The sequence below is a fragment of the Capra hircus genome (genome assembly GCF_001704415.2).
Source record: "Capra hircus breed San Clemente chromosome X unlocalized genomic scaffold, ASM170441v1, whole genome shotgun sequence".
Taxonomy (NCBI): Eukaryota; Metazoa; Chordata; class Mammalia; order Artiodactyla; family Bovidae; genus Capra; species Capra hircus.
The window spans coordinates 16,217,540-16,239,134 of record NW_017189517.1 but is presented as its reverse complement, the minus strand read 5'-3'; the positions used below and the strand labels follow the sequence as shown (position 1 = coordinate 16,239,134).

The 21,595-nt window shown below is 41.4% G+C and overlaps 1 protein-coding gene across 1 annotated transcript in view; it reads right to left on the bottom strand.

Moving 5' to 3' along the window:
- The window catches only part of GRIA3 (glutamate ionotropic receptor AMPA type subunit 3), a 301,196-nt gene that overhangs the window by 46,832 nt on the left and 232,769 nt on the right, over window positions 1-21,595 (bottom strand). The gene's annotated exons all lie outside the window — the stretch shown is intronic.

The following is a 21,595-nucleotide window of genomic DNA, read 5'->3' as shown; positions in this document are numbered from 1 at the left end:
TTAAATAATCGACAAAGTATTAGGTCTTTTATACACAGTAAATCATAGTGAATTGGGCCAGATTGCTTTTTGTTGCATTTTACTTTCAGGCAGAGGATAACAGGACGAACTGCTAATATGAAAGTTAAAAATGTCAACAACAGGGGCGAAAGAAGCTCTCTAAACTTCCAGGTCAGTAGCATCAGTGTCACTTAAAATAGATGGCAAAAGTGATGAAGCTGATGAGCCCTCACCCATGAACTGGATTTCTGTACTTAGCTGCTGAGCCAGAAAATGGGCTGAACTTTGCATACAAATTAGAAAATAGAATGTATGGTACATTTTTCTTTCTTTATCTGGAATGCTTAGGGAATAGAACACACAAGGAATGGGGTTAATGGGATTTTCAGGTTAATCGAGGTTGCTTTGGCTTATTGAAAACTTTTCTAGCAGAAGTGATTTGAGGAGAAAAAAACACTTTCCTAAAATGCATGCCTGCCTTTTCCTACCTTAATATGAAAGACTGAACATCTGCACCTCTTTTGGCGCTGACTGTGACACCCTAGGCTGTGGGGGAGGGGATTTTTCCCCAGGGGACATCTGGTGATGCCTGGAGACATTTTGGTTGTCCTATCTGGGAGGGGTGACAGTGCGCAGGGCAGCCCCCACAACAAAGAATTATCCAGCCTGAAGTGTCAGCAGTGCTGATGCTGAGAAGCCATGCCTTAAGGTCATCACTGTTAGCCTAATTTTCATGAGAAACACTGTATTAACACCAAGGTTTACAGTTCACACAGTGCATTTTTATTATCTGAAAACATATAAGTGGACTGAATACTTTCCAACTAAATGTATCAGTTGGCAGTTGGAAGTTTTTGATGAAATACCTGACATAAGCTTATTTCCTTACAGTTAAGTACAGGAAAAATTCTGGTTAATTAAGGATTTTATAAAATGTCATTTTATTGAGGACTGGCTATGTGTAGAGTAGTATATGGGAGTGAGAACAGGGCGGGGGATAAAATAGAGACACTACCAGAGGCAGAACCAGGTTTTACAGAAGCTTGAAGCTAATTTCACTTTATGAGCCCTCTTCTAGAAAAATAACACAAAAGTATGAATATCGTATTTGGAACCTGTGCAGATAAGGGGCCATTAAACTTCATCATACATTCCTCTATGGACACAGCTGTCAAGGGTCTAAGAACAACTGGAGAAAACAACAATATCGTGTACATCTCAAACCAGAACTACGTATAAAGGGCCATAATGATAATATTAAAACCAGCTACCCTTAACTGAGTGCCTAGTATATGTCAAGCACTATGCTAGGTGCTGTATTCCCTGGAACAATTTAACAGCTTAAGTACCATTGGTTTCATTTTGAGATGAGGAATCTCAACCAAAGAGAATTTTTGTAATTTACCCAAGGCCATATAGCTAAGAAATACTAAAGCTGGACTTAGAACATAGGTCTGTGTACCTCCAGAACCCACTCTTGGCAGTACATTACATGGTTTCTTAATATGTGCTAAATGTCAAATGTCAATAATGACTTTAGGTTCTTGGAGAAGAGGACAAAGAGACATCCATAGTCTGCTGGGAGGGATAGAGGAATGGAAACACATATGTAAATAGCATGCTTATTTTCAGTCATTTCAAGTCCAGAGAGGGAGAGAGCTGATTTCAATTAATTTAAAATATAAACCACATATCTAACTGATTATTTATGGAGGGAATGAAAGGTTAATGATTGTCTTGAGGAGGTGATTTCTCACACCGCCATGACATAAAATGAGCTGTTAGGTATCTGCTGGGATGTATTCTTCAGTGTCCGCTGGCAAAAAACATCCTTCTTGGTGACATCTGTTAACTTTTGATGGCAAGTTGGGACCATACATTTGTTGAATTTTTAATTCCCTGACAACCCTCAACACAATAAAATCAGGGGGGTTTGAGTTCTGTTAGAAAAATGAGTCAGATTCCTGAGACATCTGGGAGAGCTTGGAGAGAAATAAAGGAGCGAGCCCAAAGGAAACAGAGTAAGTCTGTCTCGCCAGACACAGGCTTTAGTCTCCTTTGGAGAATCAGGAAGACAAGAGGGAGCCATAGAAAACATAAGTATTGTTAGATGAGCCACCTCAAAAAGAACCCAGGTGCCCAACCTTGTCACGTACTCAGCTTGATTATAGGCAAATCACTTAACTTTCTCCAGCCTCCATCACCTTATCTGTAATCTTGGACCATGAGCCTGGCCTTTCCTATCTCAGCAGTGTTGTCAGGATCGAACTGAATAACGTCTGTAAAAGGGTTTGGGATGTGCATCATGTAATGATGTGGGGTTAAATAACTGTGGAGAGGGGTCCTTTACTTAGATATTGTTTCTGTTTCAGAAAAACTTGAAGCTATTAGAATACCCACTTTAACCCATACCCATGCCCAGATGGTCTGTGTCAAACAAACTCACTTATTTGAACATAGCTCTCTCACAGTACTGCCCTTTTGAAATTAAGCTTAAACTGGAAGAGATGAGAAAGTTATCTAAAGATAGGAACCTTTAGGTGTCACAGAGACTTAAAGGCTGTAATTATTTCTTCATCTTTACTTTCAGTGCCTTCTTCACTCTTAGTTAACTTACAGTTCCTACCAATCTTGGTTTTCCAGTTCACAGTAAATGAAAAGCTACAAATTGAAGGAGGTGTCTATGGAGAGAGGGGAGTGATGTTAGAATGAGGTACATTGGCAGCAGAGGAAGTGGTGGACTGACTTAAAGAGGAAGGAGGAGTCCGGGAAAAAAAAAAAATAGACAACATTGTACTACAGTATAATCATGGATGTTCATCCTGAGTGCCTGAGTCATCAGGGTATGGCTTGTTGTGTTCAGTAATTTCTGCTGAAAAACCTGGGGAAATTAGAATACATTTTAGGGAAGGTTTCCATCAGAAATGCTCAAATTCCCAATACCTAAGATAATACATTTCAATTATCTCAAAATCTTACTTACGTAGGACAGCAACGATCCTATGGATGTGAGCTAAGTGAGGCCTCACTGCCAAAAGTGTCATGTTTCGCTCTTGGTCTTCCCTTTTCTTGAATTTTTGGTGCAGGGCTTGTGGGAAGAAGGGTGGGATAGAAGGCGTGTGCGTAATACTGTGCACAAATGAACTAGTTAATGACAGCGGTTCTTGTTCAGTTAGTCTTAAATCTTTTTTCTTTCCATCTGTTACAAACGAACAAGGCATAAATTGTACCCTCAGTTCTTTAATGACTCTGGTAACCAAGAGAATATTCAACTTTGCTTTTATAGCAATTATAATCGCTCTTCCTGAATTAGTTTCAGAACTTCAAGTATAAAAGCCATTTTACAGTCTACTGTGAAATTTCAGGAGGAAATACCCAGTTCCCAAATCCATGTTGTGTATTCGCTGTGCCTTTCTAAGATTTGTTGAAGAAGATGGATGGCTTGATGTGATGGCAGATATGATCAATGCAGGAAGGGAACAAGTGTGAAATGTAGACCAAATTCATTGTTTTAAGGAGATTTATTTTTATGCCCACAGATAAGACCTGAAAGGAAAAAGGGCCACAATCCTCATTCAGTGAGACTTAGACAATAGTTTTATTCACAGAAGAAAAAGCTCTTACATACGAACTCACTGAACCATGCATGTAGCTGAGCATTGAATTATTTGTTACAGAAGTCAGTGAATCATAGTCGACCCACTGCGGGGAGATGTCCCCTTGTTGACACCCCCATCCACTTCTCTGTGAAATTGGGGGCTGGGTATTATTGAGCAGCTAAAAATAATTCAGAAAATGTTGAGTTGGTTTTCTAGAGGCCCTTTCTTTTCCAATTTAATGCTTAATCTGCATAATTTTAGAAATTTGAAGTTAAATTGCTCCATAAGACTACTTGAGAGAGGCCCACAGACCCTTTGGGAGCAAAAGCATCTGTTTTTCTACGCTCACATTAAAAAAAAAAATGTATGTGTGGAAAAATGTCTATGTTTTTTCCCCTTAGATCCATCTGGTATGCAGATTAGGTTATTTGCAGACCTAAGTATCTTCATGTTTGGGTTTTCTACATCAGGCGATCTATGTATAAAGATTGATCTTACTTTGAGTACAGAACATGCCTTGCTGTTCACCTTAATCTGTTTCTCTTTGATTTAGGTATCCTGAGAATGTTTGGAGGGCTGGGGAGAGAGATGAAGCAGGTTTCTGGTGTTAGTTTACCATTAACAGATTTAGCCATTACATAGATATTTTCTGTTTAAGAAAAAACTATTAAACCACGTGTGTGTGTGTGTGTGTGTGTGTGTGTGTTCAAAGAGAAGACATTTTTTTTCAGTTGCCCTCCCTTTTCTGCTTCCTCAGTTACAAGAAGATACTGCTATCCTGTGGCAACCTATCTAATTTCAGCAGATTGAGATTAGAAAAATAATTCTAAAGGAATTAACTTCTGATATATGTAGCAGAAATCAGCCTCAGAATATGCCAGACTTCCCAGAAGAAACCTTCCATCAGATATGATAAAAGCCGTTCATTTTCTTGAATGAAAACCCCAAGCTACTAAATTGCTTTAGTCTTAGTAAACATATATCAGAAGTCAATTTCTTTAGAATTATTTTTCTAATAATCTCAATCTGCACACACTGAATGTCAGGAATTCATATTGCAGGCATCTGACTTGAATAAATGTGCTGGATTAGTGAAGCAGAAAAGAGTCAGTCACCCATACCAGAGTCAGTCCAATGGCGATGGGGAGGGTGCAGATGGAAAAAGAAAGGCTGAAGCTTTTCATAAAGAAGGAAAATGGGAGGATAACCGAGAAATCTCATCAGCGTGTATACTGTCTACAGGGAAAGCTCATGCAGAGAGAAGGCAATTGAATAGGGCATCTAATAAAATGCTAGGATGCGAGGATTAGAGGACAAAGATTTCACCCAAGAACATGTCTTTGGGAAATTTCACTTCCCAGATTTCAAGATTACATTCACTGTGACTGAATAGAATATGTAGAAGATTTAAATAGCAGGAGAGGCAAAGAGAACCTACAGATAAGAGGCAATAAATGGCCACAACTAAGTTACAGGAGCAACAGATCATTCTTGCCTGGAGGACTAAGAGACCATTTCAGCACATGTTGATCTTGGTGAAAATGCCTCATTGTATTAACCCTAAAACATTATTTCTCAAATTTCATATCCTCAGAAATTTCCTTAACAATTTGTATCTATCCACATACCACAATACTATCATTTTCTTGATATTTATCTCTATAGCTGCTTGTTTACTTAAATTTAGCAGTGTCCAAAGCAATAACATCCATGAAACTACATACAAGAAAATAAATACAACTGTGTGAAAACAGAATCTATTCATCCAGATGTCACTGCAAATCCTCTGGTGTACCGTCAGTAGTGGCGAATATTGCCTTAATGCAGCTGTGTCTTTAGGGAAGAGAATACAGACCATGTCTTCCTGTCCAGACAAAACAAGTTTTATTTGCCTTATGGTTCAAATCTAAAGAGTATCCTCATCTACTGTCAAAGGGTCATGAGTCTTGTTAGGGAGCAAGACGATGGGCAGTTTGGGAGGTAGCAGATAATGCCCAAGACTGCGTACAAATGACAAATGTGGAAACTTACAAAGGCTTTCCTAAGGCAATTTACTTGTACTGCCCCACCTAGGAAGCCTAGCAGCTTTGATCAGCTAGAGTTCTTGGTCATAGGGCAAATAATAAATACTTAAAACATCTGGACTTTTCCATCAGCCTAACTTCCAGTAAAAGGATGAATTTCCAAATGCTGTGACCTTTCACAGCACCTATTTCTATTTGCAATACTCTAGGTTTTTTCCCCAAGAGGTGAGGTATGGGTGATTTAAACTAGTATTCAACCCAGAGTAAAATAGCAAGAAAGAATGTTAGTTTCTCTTCAACATAGCCATATGTCTGACTTTTGTAGTCTCTGCATTTTGTATCAGCTATCTCCCTAAATCACTGTTAACTTATTTTAAACAATATATTTTAAATAGCAGTGTCCTTTATGCACTTTTATGAAGTTTACTGTCAACTATTTTATGTTCACACTTACAACAACTTTTGTTTTAATATTTACAACTTCATGCTAAATATCAAGTTGTATCTTTTTTCTTTTCTTTGTAGATGTTGTAAAATTGGACCCAAAAGCCCTATAATCTTGAATCTCGAGACCTACTTGAAGGACTGTACAGGTGGTGAGTAGAAGGCTTGGCAGTGCCGCTGGATTCATTACTTGGATTAAAGAAAAAGGAAAGGCCTCATCTGGCATAAGGCTGAGTAGTCACTCCAACATGTGTTTTTTTCCAGCCACAACCACTTGGATATGGGTGGGATATTGCAAGACTTCCTTCACTGGCCCAGGACCCACACTTTCCCATCTGTAGGTATTTATCAGGATTAAGAATTCTAGTATCTCACCTGAAATGATAGAGTTGAAACTTGTAAGAGTCTAAAACTCTTCATAGATGTGATATGAATCACCCTGAAAGCTTACAAGAAGTATTTGTTAAAGATGCTGTTCTAGAAAGAGCTGTGAACCTTGAAGTCAGGTGGCTCTGGATTCAAATCCTACCGTTTACTTATTAGCTCCATTACACTGTGCAAAATCAAACCATGGACAGTTGGGTAGAGTTTTAGACACCCAGGTTCATCCCAGGATGTTTCTTTAAGCTGGGAGGGGAGAGGAAGAAACATGGGGTGTGGAAAATGAGATGTTCTCCTTCGAACTCCCTGATTTTGCCTCTGTGAGTGCATTTTCTGTCCGTGCAATGCTTCCAACATTTGACACCCTACTCTGGGAAAGTTTCTGATTGCTGAAGGAAGCAAGTAAACATGTCTTCATTTTCAAATAAAGGAAAATATATCTCAGAAACCCAGTGTGCTTCCTGGGCTTTTGGTTTTCAGGATAGTTCCTTACTTGGCAAGTTTCTCTCTCTTCTGGGAGCCGTGTCGTTTAAGTTTATCTCAATTTGCAAATGGATGACAAATGATAGAAGCTTAGTTTCTAGGCTGTAAAACACAGAATTCTCCTAATTCACAAATGTGTGGTTTGGTCTTTCACTTTCGCTATTTGAATTTCCATTATCTTCCTCATCTGATAGCTCATGGACTTTTGTGGTCACGCTGATACAATAAACTATTGGTAGCTTGAAGTCAGCCATGGTGGAAATATTTATTGGTCTGGCCAAAAAGTTAGTGTGAGTTTTTGTAAGATGGTTTGCACAAGCCCGAATGAATTTTTTGGGGTAATCCAATACATCACAGAAATTAGCCAACACTACAAATTAGGACTCCCCTGCCACCTCACCTTGAAAGTCGGTTTACCTGCATACCACTGGACTCAGAAGTACCCAGTGGATGGAAAGGCTGCTTCTTTTAACCACATTTCATTCATTCCTTCTTTCAGTGAACATTTGTTGAAGGCCTGCTCTGTACCGATCCTGGGTCCAGACACTGGGGAGGCAGAGGTCACCAGAACCTGGTGCCTAGCCTGGAGGATCCCACCATTAGAGTAGGAAAGATTGCCAAGTTAAGAGACAACTATAACCCATCAGGAGAAGTTTGAGAACAGAACTATGTACAGCATACTGAGAATGATTAACTCATAACCTGCTAGAGATAGAAAGGACTTTGTCTCCAACTAAAGAATTTTTTACCTGTGGTTTTTATAAGTGGGAGCCTGACAAACAGGTGACTTAAAGAGAATGCTATTTTGAAAACAGAGATGTATTTCAGAGGGTGATTTCTCTTGATTTCAGGAGAGTCTTGCTGTTTTACAGTGCTTACACACTAGAGGGAAAATTTTTATTTGGACCAACTATAGGCATTTGTTGTAATGGTAAGCCAGGGCTGGCTCTGTAAGAAATTGTGACTGATATGGTTCACTTGAGAAGCTAAGTTAGAAGGGGTGTAAGTGGTTATATGGTAAAGAAAAGGTGATCTGCTAAGAGCAGTGCATCCTAGCTTTGCCAAGTCCAAGTTGTGAAACATTAGGCAAGTTACTTGACCTCTCAGTTTCAGTTTTCTAGCTGTAAAACAGGGAACATAATAGTTGAGAGGCAGTGAAGTAGGGTGGTCAAGAGTATAGGCTAGACTACCTGGGTTTAGGTCTCTACTTTGCCCTTTAATAGCTATGTGACTTTGGGCAGTTAACTTAAACTCTCTGATTCAATGAACTTGTCTGTAAAATGGGTCTATCATTAGTACCTACCTCACAGAATTGCAGTGAGGAATACGTGAAATGCTGTATCAGTGTCTACAGCTCCTAACACAGTGCCCAATGCTTATCCTACCTATCTCAGTTACATTTTCCCTTCCTTATTGCTACTGCGATGTTTCCCCTCTCTGTCCTTCTCTGTGACAATCACATCTATCCTTCAAGGCACATCTCATAAGCAGCCTCCTCCATGAAGCCTTCCCTGATTTTATGTCCTCACTCTTAAAATGGAGAGACGTAGTTTCCTGCTGTTATGGGGTTAGGGATTTGGAGAGACATCAGAACTTGCTGTGGAGGGGTATTGAGGGTGCTGGTCTGGATAGCTCTGGGTTGGAGGTACAAGGAAGGAGCTGAGGTTTGCACTTAGAGCAGAGGGGTGAATTGAACTGGGGGTAAACCAACAGCAAGGTAATTCACACTGCCACCTGCCACTGTCCTGCCTCCAACATTGATCAGGACCATGAATTCAAACCACACAGAAAGCATGTCTTGGAAGAAGATGTGTGTGGGGAGGCAGGGGATGGTTCTGCCCACAGACAAAGAAGCGCAGGCCATCACCTAAATTTTCATGCGTAGGCGTCACAGTGTTTCTGCCACAGAAGAGAATGGGGGTGGAGGGACCGTGAGAAGGGTGAGAGCAGAAATTCGGCACAGTCAGTAAGATGGATGTCTACACAATTACTTAGGGGTCTTGGATTGCCCCACTCTGACAGTAACAACTGGACTTGGCCAATCTACACTTCATTTCAGGAGCAAGGAGGCATGGCTATTCCAGGCTTTCTCACTTGAATCCACAGAAGCTGTGGCGGTAGAGAGAACACTAAGGAACACGATCCACCTTCCTTGGAGGTTCAACCTTGGGGCGGCATGGATCACCTGGGGTGTCTGTGAAGATGCAAGCACCCGGGCACCACTCTTCAGAGAGTCTGATTCACAGAGTCTGGTTTAGCACCCTGGAGTCTGCGTTTTAACACACAGTTGACTGTGATGTGCACTGAACTTAAAGAACTAGCTATCCGTATGATAATAAATGCACTTTGAAAAACTAAAAGCAGGATCGTCCATGACTGAGTCTCCTGAAAAGGAGTATTGAACTTATGGGGTGCACCCTTGGAGAACTGCCCTGGGAAGCCCTGGGCAGGCAGGGGCCAGCCTGAGGACACCTGCGCAGACGCCTGGGAAAGGTGCCAAAGGGGGGATTTCTGGGTAGACCCTGAGACAGAGATTAGAGGACCAGTGGTTTCACTGGGGAGTGATTCCAGGATGCACTGGTAGGGGAGTAAGGGAAAGAAGCCAGCACAGGTGCACGGATGGACAGGGGGGTCTGAGTACCTCTGGGAGTGCTCTGCTGCTCACCCATCTGAAGGGCCAGGAAGTTGAAGTCCGTGTCTTTCAGTTCCCATTCACCACTGGCTGGTAGCTTCTGTCAGGAGGATTAATTCCTTCCCAACACGTCTGATTTATCTGACTTCAAGTGAGAACAGCACGTGCTGACAATAGGGTGCTGTTGGCATGTATGAAAAAGGCAAGTGCCCAACAAAGGGGGGCACCGGCAGCATCTGCTGTAACTGCAGTGACCTGATGTCACATATGTTGCTCTCTGTTATCTACATATTGCTCTCATTTGCATCACTGCAATTGATAAAAATGATGAGGTAGGCAGTGAAGTGTGATGGTGGTGGGAGCGGCCTATGGAGTCAGACTGACCTAGAACACCAGTTTCTCCTCATTGTAGCCGAGTGACCTTGGACAAGTCATTTCCCTCACTGAGCCTCACTTCCCACATATGTGAAGTAGGGCTCATAATGACACCTATTGCATTATGGTTATTGTAAGGCATAAATGCAGAATTCCCAGCAGAGGGCTCAAGATATAAGGGGGCTAAAGCAATATTACTTCCCTTTATGCCTCTGTCTCTGTTTTTTTTTTTTTTTTGTAAAGTAATTTAATTTATTTTTTGGCCACACCGTGTAGCATGTGGGATCATACTTTCCCGACAGGACAGGGATCAAATCCAGGCCCCCTGCATTGGAAGCATGGAGTTTTGACCGCTGGACCACCAGAAAGCCCCCACCCCTCTCTCTTTACTCAACTTGTACCCCCATTGTATGGCACCAATGTGGTACTTAATGTTTCTAACATGGAAGGCTTAAGTACACCCTGGAGAAAAGTCCACATTGCCCATGAAGCAGTCGATCGAAGGTGCCATTTAAAATAATACAAAATCTAGAAAAGTAAAGGGGATGGGCATTGACCAAGTTCAGATGCTGGAAGACTTTCCCCCTGGGGAGGAAGATATCTTTTAGACTAGATGTTGAATGATGCGGGGAATTGTTTTTGGCAGAGAGAAGGGAAGGAGGATCCCAGGTGGGAAGATGCCCTGGACAAGGTCTGGTAGAACAGGACACAAGACAAACATCAACTAACATTTATTGGGCACTTACTCTGTACAAGGCACTGTGGAGAGTGATTTTTTTAACATGTTTTATTTCATCAAATCCCCACCACAACCTTGCAAGTTAGGCACTATTATTAATTCCATCTTCCATGTTAGGAAACTGAAGCACAAAGAACTGTTGGCTGATTTGCCTGAGGCCTCATAGGCAGAAAATGGTGAAGCCTGGAGTAGAAATCAGATGTGTCTGACTCCAAGCCCAGTCGCTAAGTGTGAGCAGCCATAATAATAATTGCTAATCATAAGAGCTATCATGGTTTCTGTGGAATGATCAGCTCCCGCTATGGATTCAATTCAATAAAGACTGAGCACCTCCTGTTATTATGTATTATTACCTAAGTGAGGAGCAGTTTTAGCCTGAATCTTTGGAAATTCTCCTTTATTGTGGGGCACCCTGGGAATTTTCCTTTGGTTTCCCCTAATTATTTCTTAAAGCCGTGGGCTTGGTTCGTACGATTATGACTCCAATTTTCAATTCCCTATCAGCATATGACACGAGTTGTCATTGTTTAATCACAGGCTGCACTTGTGATGAATGTTGGATAATCTGAACAAAAGCACAGGAAAACTAATTAGAAGGAACCAAAGGCAAGAGGCTCACAGCCTTGAACAAGAGACTGTGTGAAGGTTTCTAGGACTCAGTCCCTGAAGCTCTGACAATGCATGTTGATCCTTGTCTGAATGCAAATGAACGACTCCATCACATCATAGGCAGTTTGTCACAGTGCAGGTTATTTAGCTGGTTAATTAAAAGTCTGAGTGAGCTCGTGCCTATCTGCACTGGGCTCTGAAGATAACCAAACCTGTGTTCTGACCAGGCAAGTTAATTTAAAATAAGTGACCTCAATTGGGTAATGGCTGCAGGTTCAAATTCAAGAATCACTATAATTAGTCCCAGATGGATCTTAATTGTTCTTTCAGGAAACAGAGTGATAAAGGGGGAAAGAGAAATGCCCAAGCCTAAAGTAAAGGTTATTTGCCATATCTTTCCAAAAGCAGGGGAGCTGACTGGGGCGGGACATAGTTAAGATGGTATAGCAAGACTTCCATGGCTGCTGTCCAAATGTGTCCTTCTAGACATAGGGTGGGCATAGCTCTTTTGGAAACAAGGAGATTTCAGCGCTTTTACCTATGTGATCTCAGGCGAGTTACTTAACCTTCTTATGTCTGTTTCTCATCTATGTAATGGAGAAAACACTATGAACGCTACCAACCTCAGAGGATCGAAGAAGATGCTCTGCAAAACTGCTTTGAAAAAAAAAAACATGTAAAGCTCTACAAGGCGGTATTTATTCTTGCTTTAATCCAGGAAAGTTTCCTAATCAGAATTGTGGTTTTAGAGTATATGGCTATGCTTGGCGTGTTCCTCCTTTTATGTTTTCCTTCTACTCTGCCATAAACCAAGTGCCTTCTGAACTACACCCCTTGAGAGGTGAGAGGATGACAGTTGGTAGGATGTTCAGCACCATATCTGTGTGATGGTACGTGATGTTCTAATTTCTTAGGAGGTGCGCCTGGAGAGCTGAAAGGGATTTCGGCTTTGTGAGTTTTGGGAAGAAATCAGAGTGCACACGGTTAGCGTTTTGCACTACAAAATCAGATCTGTCTCCACTCGTGTTAATATAAATCTTTGACTTGAAATTACGTGCTGGCACAGCACTGCGGTACCACGAGGTTAGTGTAAGCCACAGTGAGAGTGGGATGGCTTTAACTTCTCATTTTTTATGTGAATACTTGGTTTCCCTTCACTGTTCTGATATGTTCTAATTAGCTATCTCTTCCCAAGCTCTGGCAGCCAACAGTAATAAGAATTTGTACAATGATAAAAAATAAGTGAAAAACTCATAACCCAGTACAAAACCCTGGAAGACCAAGAACTTGACCATTTGGGGATGCACAAATGACTGTTTTTGAAGCTGCTTTTTTGGTCCAGATTCCACTTTTTAAAGGGAATTGTACTGTGATGCCCATTTGAGTCCCCCTTAATGGAATATAAGCATCTAAGACAGAGATTTACAACGTATGCTGACTGACAGTAATCACAACTATTTATCCTTTAAGCCTAACCAAAACTCATTAAAGGAGCTTGCTTTTAAATCAGAATCTGCGTTCTGTCTTGTTAGATGAGCCAGCACATAATGGAGTCGTGTCTCCCAGAACTGCATTGCTGTCAAAGGGCTGTGCCTTTTGCTGAAAAGAGCTTGAGGTCATAAGGAACAAATAAACAAAAAGCCCTGGCTCCACATTAGCCTTCACCCCTGGGAAACATGCATCCATGGTATGGAGTGGCAGAGAGCACAGCTTTGCAAGGATTTTGCAAAGGTTTAAGCCATAGGCTGTGCATTCATTACTACACATCTCCCTGGGGAGTTTGTGTGGTGTACCATAAGCAAAAGCCACAGTACGCAGTGCACCGAGGACTGGGAATTATTCTCCAAGTGATAAATACCAGGACTACCCTCCCCGCCCCCGAAAAATGTCAAGAAGCTATTTATTTAATTCAACAAATATTGAGCACTTACTAGGTTCCAAACTGTTTTAGGTGCTGGGGATATGGTAATGAACAACATAAAGCACCTTGCCCTCAGGAAGCCTGTATTCTACTTTGCTTGTCTGGTGATCACTCCCACTTGTAAATTTCTACATGGTTTCTACCTCTCATCCTTTCCTCAGACTACTGATTATTTACCCAAACTAGGCACATGTCCTGTCGTCCCAATTAGACTCAAAGAACTTGAGGGCAGGGCCCCAGTTTAAGCTAATTAGTGTGTATATCATTCAGCACAGTGCCCTGTATGCAGGTGTTCAATAAGTGTTTTTGAATGATGAGAAAAAAGAGGACTCCAAATACAAGGGAAAAAAGATGAGACTTAATATTGACTTCAAATGTCATCTTTCTGGTATAGTATGTTTTCTTACGAATGGACTCTTAACCTAAACACTAATAATTCCAGGTAGTTGGGTGGGAAGTGGGATGGGGGTGAGAAGGCAGGTGGCCTTTTCAAGGGAGTCCATATGTAGATATCTGTTTGTCCCTGTATTGGTGTAGTCTTGGGTGGTGTGGCACAAAGAAGCTGGACACTGGAATCAGATCTGGGTTTAAATCTCTTCTCTTTCACTCACTGCTTGTGTGGCTGCTATATGTATTAGTCTCTCTCTCAGCACCTCAGTTTCTTCATCATAAAATGATGGGGTAGTTTAATCCCTAAGCAGAACCTTCTCATTTCAGATATCATGCTACTATGTTTCCTAGTGGAAAAATTCTGTTTCTTGAGGATCAAAAAGTCGTGATGAAAGATAGAATTGTGTTCTGGCCAATATAGTCTGTGTTCTTATTGGTATCAAGTTTCAACCATTCTGCTTTACAACATCTGAGTTACTCTCCGTTTCTTAATTGGCACTGCTTATTAGCATTCACTCTGACAAGGGAGCTTGTCATATCTATGCAAATACAAATTTCCACCCCCTTTCACCGAACCAGGTGAACTATTGGCCCCTGAAGACTCAGTTCAACAAGTCATCAGGAACAAGCTGTCCGGGTCTCTAAGTCAGGCATGTTTCTTGTGCAGTCCTGTTAGGATCTTGTTCCTTTCTGTCACTGCAGTTAGACCATGATCATCTGTCTACCTGACTGCTTCTCTATGAACTCATGAGCTCCTTGGAGGCTAGAACCACGTCTTCTTTGTTTTTCACTTTTTCTTTAAACTTGCTACTAGTTTTTATCTGGGACGACAGACCCAGCAGCACACATAGGAATGTCTTGCTTTCGGCGACAAGTTGTAGTCAGCGACGATCCCCTGTGAGTGTTCTTTGACTAAAACCTGAATTTCACACCCATGGTGGATTCATGTTGATGTATGGCAAAACCAATACAATATTGTAAAGTATTAGCCTCCAATTAAAATAAATAAATTTTAAAATATTAAAAAAAACCTGAATTCCAAGGAGGAGGCAGCTATAGGAAAATTTGGGAGGAAGATTCCCATGAAAATTACTAAGAACATAAAAGTGGGGGAGGGGCATTTCTTCTGTCAGAAGGCAAGCATTTACTGATTGAGGGTGGACAAGAGGGCCAAATTAAAATTCTGCTTCCTCTGAATAAAAAGGGCATGCTTAGAAGAAGAGGAGACCCAGACAAACCTCACTAATAACCCTTAATTCTGTTAATGCTCACTGTATATTATCATGTTAAATATTCACAAAAACCCTGTGGGGTGGTAATTATTCTCTTTGTTAAGATGAAACTAAGGACCATACGGAAAGTTTACCCTAAGCCACACAGCTTTTAACAACAAAGGGACAGAAAACTTAACATGATCAAGAATATCTGTTTGCAATCAACAGCCAACTTCTTCCTATTATTTAAGGGTTGGAGACTGGGATTCTATAATCAAAGAGAAGAATTAACAATCATAGTTTCTTGACAACTCAGAAAAATGAAACTGAACTATTTACTAAATAGCAAAGTGATCATTTCTAGATAGTTAACATTAAGGGTGATTTTTATTTTCTTAATCCAGGCTCTGTTCCTTACTGGCTGTGTATCCTTGAGAATGTTGCTAAACATCTCTGTGTTTTGGTTTCCTTATTTGCAAAAGATGGATAATAACAGCACTCACATCATAAGGTTGTTTGCAAGGAGTAAATAAAATAATCTATGTGTTTAAAATAGTGCCCAACCTATAAGTACTTAATAAATGCTAATGATTATCATTACCTCAATATAATTTTAATTTGAATTGTTTGAGCATATGTCCATATGTTCAAAAGCCATTTGTCCATATGTTTAAAAACCATTTGCATTTATCTATGATTTATCTACACGTCTTTTGCTTATATTTCTATTATTATCTTGTTCATTTGTATGGGCAAGATATGTGTGAATTTTTGATTTCCTCTTTATGTGTTTTATTAATCTGCTGTACAAAGAATAGGTATTATTTTTATAAAGAAGAAAAGCATGGGACCCTAAAACTTGCCAGAAAGACCTTGGAGGGCCTTAGCAGAACTTTTCTTGACTCAACTCATTCCTAAACGCACCAAAACTCTTCTGCTAACTCTACCATCATCTCAATGGTTTTTTGCTTTGGAAGCCAACCTCCTTTTCAGGGCAAAGGGCAAACTCTTCACTGGAGCTTTCATGGCCCTATCTACTTTAAAGGCCCATCTGCCACTCTGCTCTACACTCCTGCCATTTTACTCCCTGGCTAGGTACACACCAACACATCTCTGCCACTGTTCATGCTGCCTCCTTTACCTATAGTTACCTCCTTGCCCCCTGCCTTTTTACTGCCACTTGAACTCCTAGCTTCAGGACCCCCTGAAATGCCCCCTCTTGAGCACTTTCCCAGGCACCAGCCCACCCCCTTCATCTACTGGCCATAGCTAATCATCCACTCTCCCATGCTTCCTTAACACTTTGTGCTCATCCTTGTTATAGCACTTGACAGAGTGAGTCGTTATTGCCCAAATGTCTGTCTAACCCTTTAGATCATAAACCAGAACAAGCCATGGGTCTTAGATACCACCTGAGTCTCCAAGTCCTAATATAATTCCAGGTATATAGTAGGTGCTTACATGTACTCAGTGAATGCTTAAATGACTAGGGTCTGGAGTATTTGTCCTATAGCTTCAAGTGGACAAACTAGTTTTTCATGACCTGAAAAGACACTTGTATGATTTATCTTGTTTTGTTTGCTTTGTTTGGTAACATGTTAGCTCCTCTAAAGTGAGTAGTGATGGTCTTATTAAAAGTTCTGAAAAAAGAATGTACAGAGATGGGAGGAAATAAAGAAAGCATTAATACGCTGGTTTCATGGGTGAGGCGACTTCCCCGGTGGCTCAGATGGTAAAAAATAGGAGACCCGGATTTGATCCCTGGGTCAGGAAGATCCCCTGGAGAAGGGAATGGCAACCCACTCCAGTAGCCTTTCCTCGAAAATCCCATAGACAGAGGAGCCTGGTGGGCTACAGTTCATGGGGTCACAACTTCTATAGAGGGGAAAAAAAAAAAACCCGTCTACCTGGGAGTATGTGCTTCTCTGCTAAAGAAGAGTGGAGGCAGTCCTGTCACAGCATGGGATAGGAAACAGGAGTGCCCTAATTAAGCACCTCCCTCACCCCAGAACCTTCATCACATCACCAAGGTCTGCCCTCTGGCCAGAAACATCTGCCTCCTTTTCCTACCCCTCAGTTCAGTTCAGCCTTTCACTTGTGTCTGACTTTTTGCGACCCCATGGACTGCAGCACACCAGGCCTCCCTGTCCATCACCAACTCCTGGAATTTACTCAAACTCATGTCTATTGAGTCGGTGATGCCATCCAACCATCTCATCCTCTGTTGTCCCCGTCTCCTCCTGCCTTCAATCTTTCCCAGCATCAGGGTCTTTTCAAATGAGTCAGTTCTTCACATCAAGTGGCCAAAGTATTGGAGTTTCAGCTTCAACATCAGTCCTTCCAATGAATATTCAGGACTGATTTCCTTTAGGATTGACTGGTTTGATCTCCTTGCAGTCCAAGGGACTCTCCAGAGTCTTCTCCAATACCAAGGTTCAAAAGCATCAATTCTTTGGTGCTCAGCTTTCCTTATGGTCCAACTCTCACATCTATACATGACTATTGGGAAAACCATAGCTTTAACTAGATGGACCTTCCTATTCCTAAAGTGAAAGTGAAGTCATGTCCGACTCTTTGCAACCCCATGGGCTGTAGCCTACCAGGCTCCTCTTTCCATGGGATTTTCAAGGCAAGAGTACTGAAGTGGGTTGCCATTCCCTTCTCCAGGGGATCTTCCCAACCCAGGGATCGAACCCGGGTCTCCCGCACTGCAGACAGATACTTTACCATCTGAGCCACCAGAGAAGGCCACAGGCTTTTTTACAGCCAGGGACCCACTGGGGTTTACAAGCGCATTTTAACAAGGGCCACATAGAGACAACATCCTGTCTTTATTGTCCTTAGTTTGGGCCTGTTGCCCATGTTTTGGGTCCAACACCTCCCTCCTCTGAGAAGCCTTTTCTGAGAAAAAACTTTCAATGCCTTTTGACTCACTTGTTTGAGTTCATGCATTACAGTGTAAAGATGGAAATGTTGTACACCATCAGAGTCCTCCAGCCAAAGATCACAAAAACATGCCTGTAGCTGAGTGAGTTCAGTTTACTATTCATTGCAGTAAGGGAGAACACACATCATGGGGGAACCATGTGATGTCTTAACAAGTATCAGAAAGAACCTGTTACAGAGCCTGGGGGTCCTCTGGCTCAGATGGCAAAGCGTCTGCCTACAATGTGGGAGACCCGGGTTCGATCCCTGGGTGGGGAATATCCCCTGGAGAAGGAAATGGCAATCCACTCCAGTACTACTGCCTGGAAAATCCCATGGACAGAGGAGCCTGGTAGGCTACAGTCCATGGGGTCTTAAAGAGTTGGACACAACTAAGAGATTTCACTTTCACAGAGGCTGGGGTTTGATTGAGTTATTTGGGGAAGTCTTTCCTTCAAGGTAACAGAGGTTTGCTCTATATTAGATGTCTTTGGGTAGCTGAGGCAATTCTCTGATTGGTATTTGAGTAAATCTTAGGTGTAGGGAGAGGAGACTAGAACCAGGATAAAGATGTAATTGGTAAAGAAGTTGTAGACATTCATTTTAGCCAAGAGACGGGGATGTTTAGTAATGTATGACCTTGTTTTTGGTCCTGTCTTGTCTCCTTTCAATATGGTCTCAGAGTGACCATGTCTGATGTTGATGTTCTATGACACTGTTCTACGACAAGTCCAATAGGAAAGAAGATGGCCAAAGCTGATATGTGAGGTATGTTTCAATTCCAGATTACAGATCATGAGATTGGTCCTAGTCCTGGCTCTTCTACTAACTGGCATGACTTTGGGGAAGCCAGTTAGTAGCTCTAAACCTTAGTTTCCCCATTTAAAAAAGAATGGTCTTAGATTCCATATGTAAAGGCCTCTCCAGCCCTGAAACTCTAAGAGAATGTGTGTTTCTCTTGCATCTCTTCTGTCTTTATAGAAAATGCTAAAGGGGACTTGGCCACACATCCTTGTGTGTGTGCATGCTAAGTTGCTTCAGTTGCATCTGACTCTGTGTTACCCTATGGACTATAGCCCCCCAGGTTCCTCTGTCCATAGAATTCTCCAGGCAAGAACACTGGAATGGATTGCCATGCCCTCCTCCACAGAATCTTCCCAACCCAGGGATCAAATCCGAGTCTCTTACATCTCCTGCATTGGCAGGCAGGTTCTTTACCACTAGCACGACCCCAGAAGCCCATACATCCTTACAGAGGGGAATTAATGCATAACAAATGGTATTATAAGTGAGCTGTTTAAAAATCAACTGAGATTTTATTTTTTTAATTTAAATTTATTTATTTTAATTGGAGGTTAATTACTTTACAATATTGTATTGGTTTTGCCATACATCAACATGAGTCCATCACTGGTGTACATGTGTTCCTCATCCTGAACCCCCCCCTCCTCCCTCCCTGTACCATCCCTCTGGGTCATCCCAGTGCACCAGTCCCAAGCATCCTGTATCCTGCATCGAACCTAGACTGGCAATTCGTTTCTTATATGATATTATACATGTTCTAATGCCATTCTCCCAAATCATCCCACCCTCGCCCTCTCCCACAGAGTCCAAAAGACTGTTCTATACATCTGTGTCTCTTTTGCTGTCTCGCATACAGGGTTATCATTACCATCTTTCTATGCCAAAGCCTTTGTGTGGATCACAATAAACTGTGGAAAATTCTGAGAGAGATCGGAATACCAGACCACCTGACCTGCCTCTTGAGAAATCTATATGCAGGTCAGGAAGCAACAGTTAGAACTGGACATGGAACAACAGACTGGTTCCAAATAGGAAAAGGAGTACATCAAGGCTATATACTGTCACGCTGCTTATTTAACTTATATGCAGAATACATCATGAGAAACACTGGACTGGAAGAAACACAAGCTGGAATCAAGATTGCTGAGAGAAATATCAATAACCTCAGATATGCAGATGACACCACTCTTATGGCAGCAAGTGATGAGGAACTAAAAAGCCTCTTGATGAAAATGAAAGAGGAGAGTGAAAAAGTTGGCTTAAAGCTCAACATCCAAAAAAAAAAAAAAAAAAAAGCTCAACATCCAGAAAACGAAAATCATGGCATCCGGTTCCATCACTCCATGGGAAATAGATGGGGAAACAGTGGAAACAGTGTCAGACTTTATTTTGGGGGGGCTCCAAAATCACTGCAGATGGTGACTGCAGCCATGAAATTAAAAGACGCTTACTCCTTGGAAGAAAAGTTATGACCAACCTAGATAGCATATTCAAAAGCAGAGACATAACTTTCCCAACTAAGGTCCATCTAGTCAAGGCTGTGGTTTTTCCAGTGGTTATGTATAGATGTGAGAGTTGGACTGCGAAGAAGGCTGAGTACCGAAGAATTGATGCTTTGGAACTGTAGTGTTGGAGAAGACTCTTGAGAGTCCCTTGGACTGCGAGGAGATCCAACCAGTGCATTCTGAAGGAGATCAGCCCTGGGATTTCTTTGGAAGGAATGATGCTGAAGCTGAAACTCCAGTACTTTGGCCACCTCATGCAAAGAGTTGACTCATTGGAAAAATCTCTGATGCTGGGAGGGATTGGGGGCAGGAGGAGAAGGGGACGACAGAGGATGAGATGGCTGGATGGCATCACTGACTCGATGGACGTGAGTCTGAGTGAACTCCGGGAGTTGGTGATGGACAGGGAGGGCTGGCGTGCTGCGATTCATGGGGTTGCAAAGAGTCGGACACAACTGAGTGACTGAACTGAACTGAAATTCCATATATATGCGTTAGTATACTGTATTGGTGTTTTTCTTTCTGGCTTACTTCACTCTGTATAATTGGCTCCAGTTTCATCCACCTCATTAGAACTGATTCAAATGTATTGTTTTTAATGGCTGAGTAATACTCCATCGTGTATATGTACCACAGCTTTCTTATCTATTCATCTGCTGATGGACTGTGGAGAAAAGGGAACCCTCTTACACTGTTGGTGGGAATGCAAACTAGTACAGCCACTATGGAGAACAGTGTGGAGATTCCTTTAAAAACTGGAAATAGAACTGCCTTATGACCCAGCAATCCCACTGCTGGGCATACACACCGAGGAAACCAGAATTGAAAGAGACACGTGTACATGTTCATCGCAGCACTGTTTATAATAGCCAGGACATGGAAGCAACCTAGATGTCCATCAACTGAGATTTTAATCTTAACACTGTGAGTCATTACTGATTCCAAATTAAGGAGTTAAATGTAAACATTCAGAAGATCTCCAAAAAGAAAGTATAAAATTCATTTCTGGATGAGAAAAGATTTACAAATTTATGATGTTAAAACCAAGAAAACAGAAAATATTATTAGATTTTACAATATAAAAAAGAAAAACTACATACTTAGAAACAGTAACCAACTTAGAAGGCAAAATCAAACTAAAAAAACATTTTCAACAAATGCTCAGTATCCTAAATATAATTCCATCTTGTTCCATCTACCTAACTCATATTTTGATTGAATGCCACCTATACACGTGATAAAACTGAGGCCTGGAAATGATAAGTAACTGTTCCAAGATCACTTAGGGCAGCAAATGTTAAACCAACTCAGATCTCAGATTGGGATTCTGCCTCTTTTTTGCTATCTTTATAATGAGAATTTTGGATTAGAGATTATCGACATTGCCTTCCAAATTTAAACCAATGATTTACAGCAACACCATTCTCCATTCCTGAGGTGAGACAGAGGAAAAATAAAAACACTGAAATTCGGTTAGATTAATGAAAGGAAAAAAAATCCCTCTTTACAATCATGAGACTTATTAGTATTTTTCCTAAATGTAACATCCA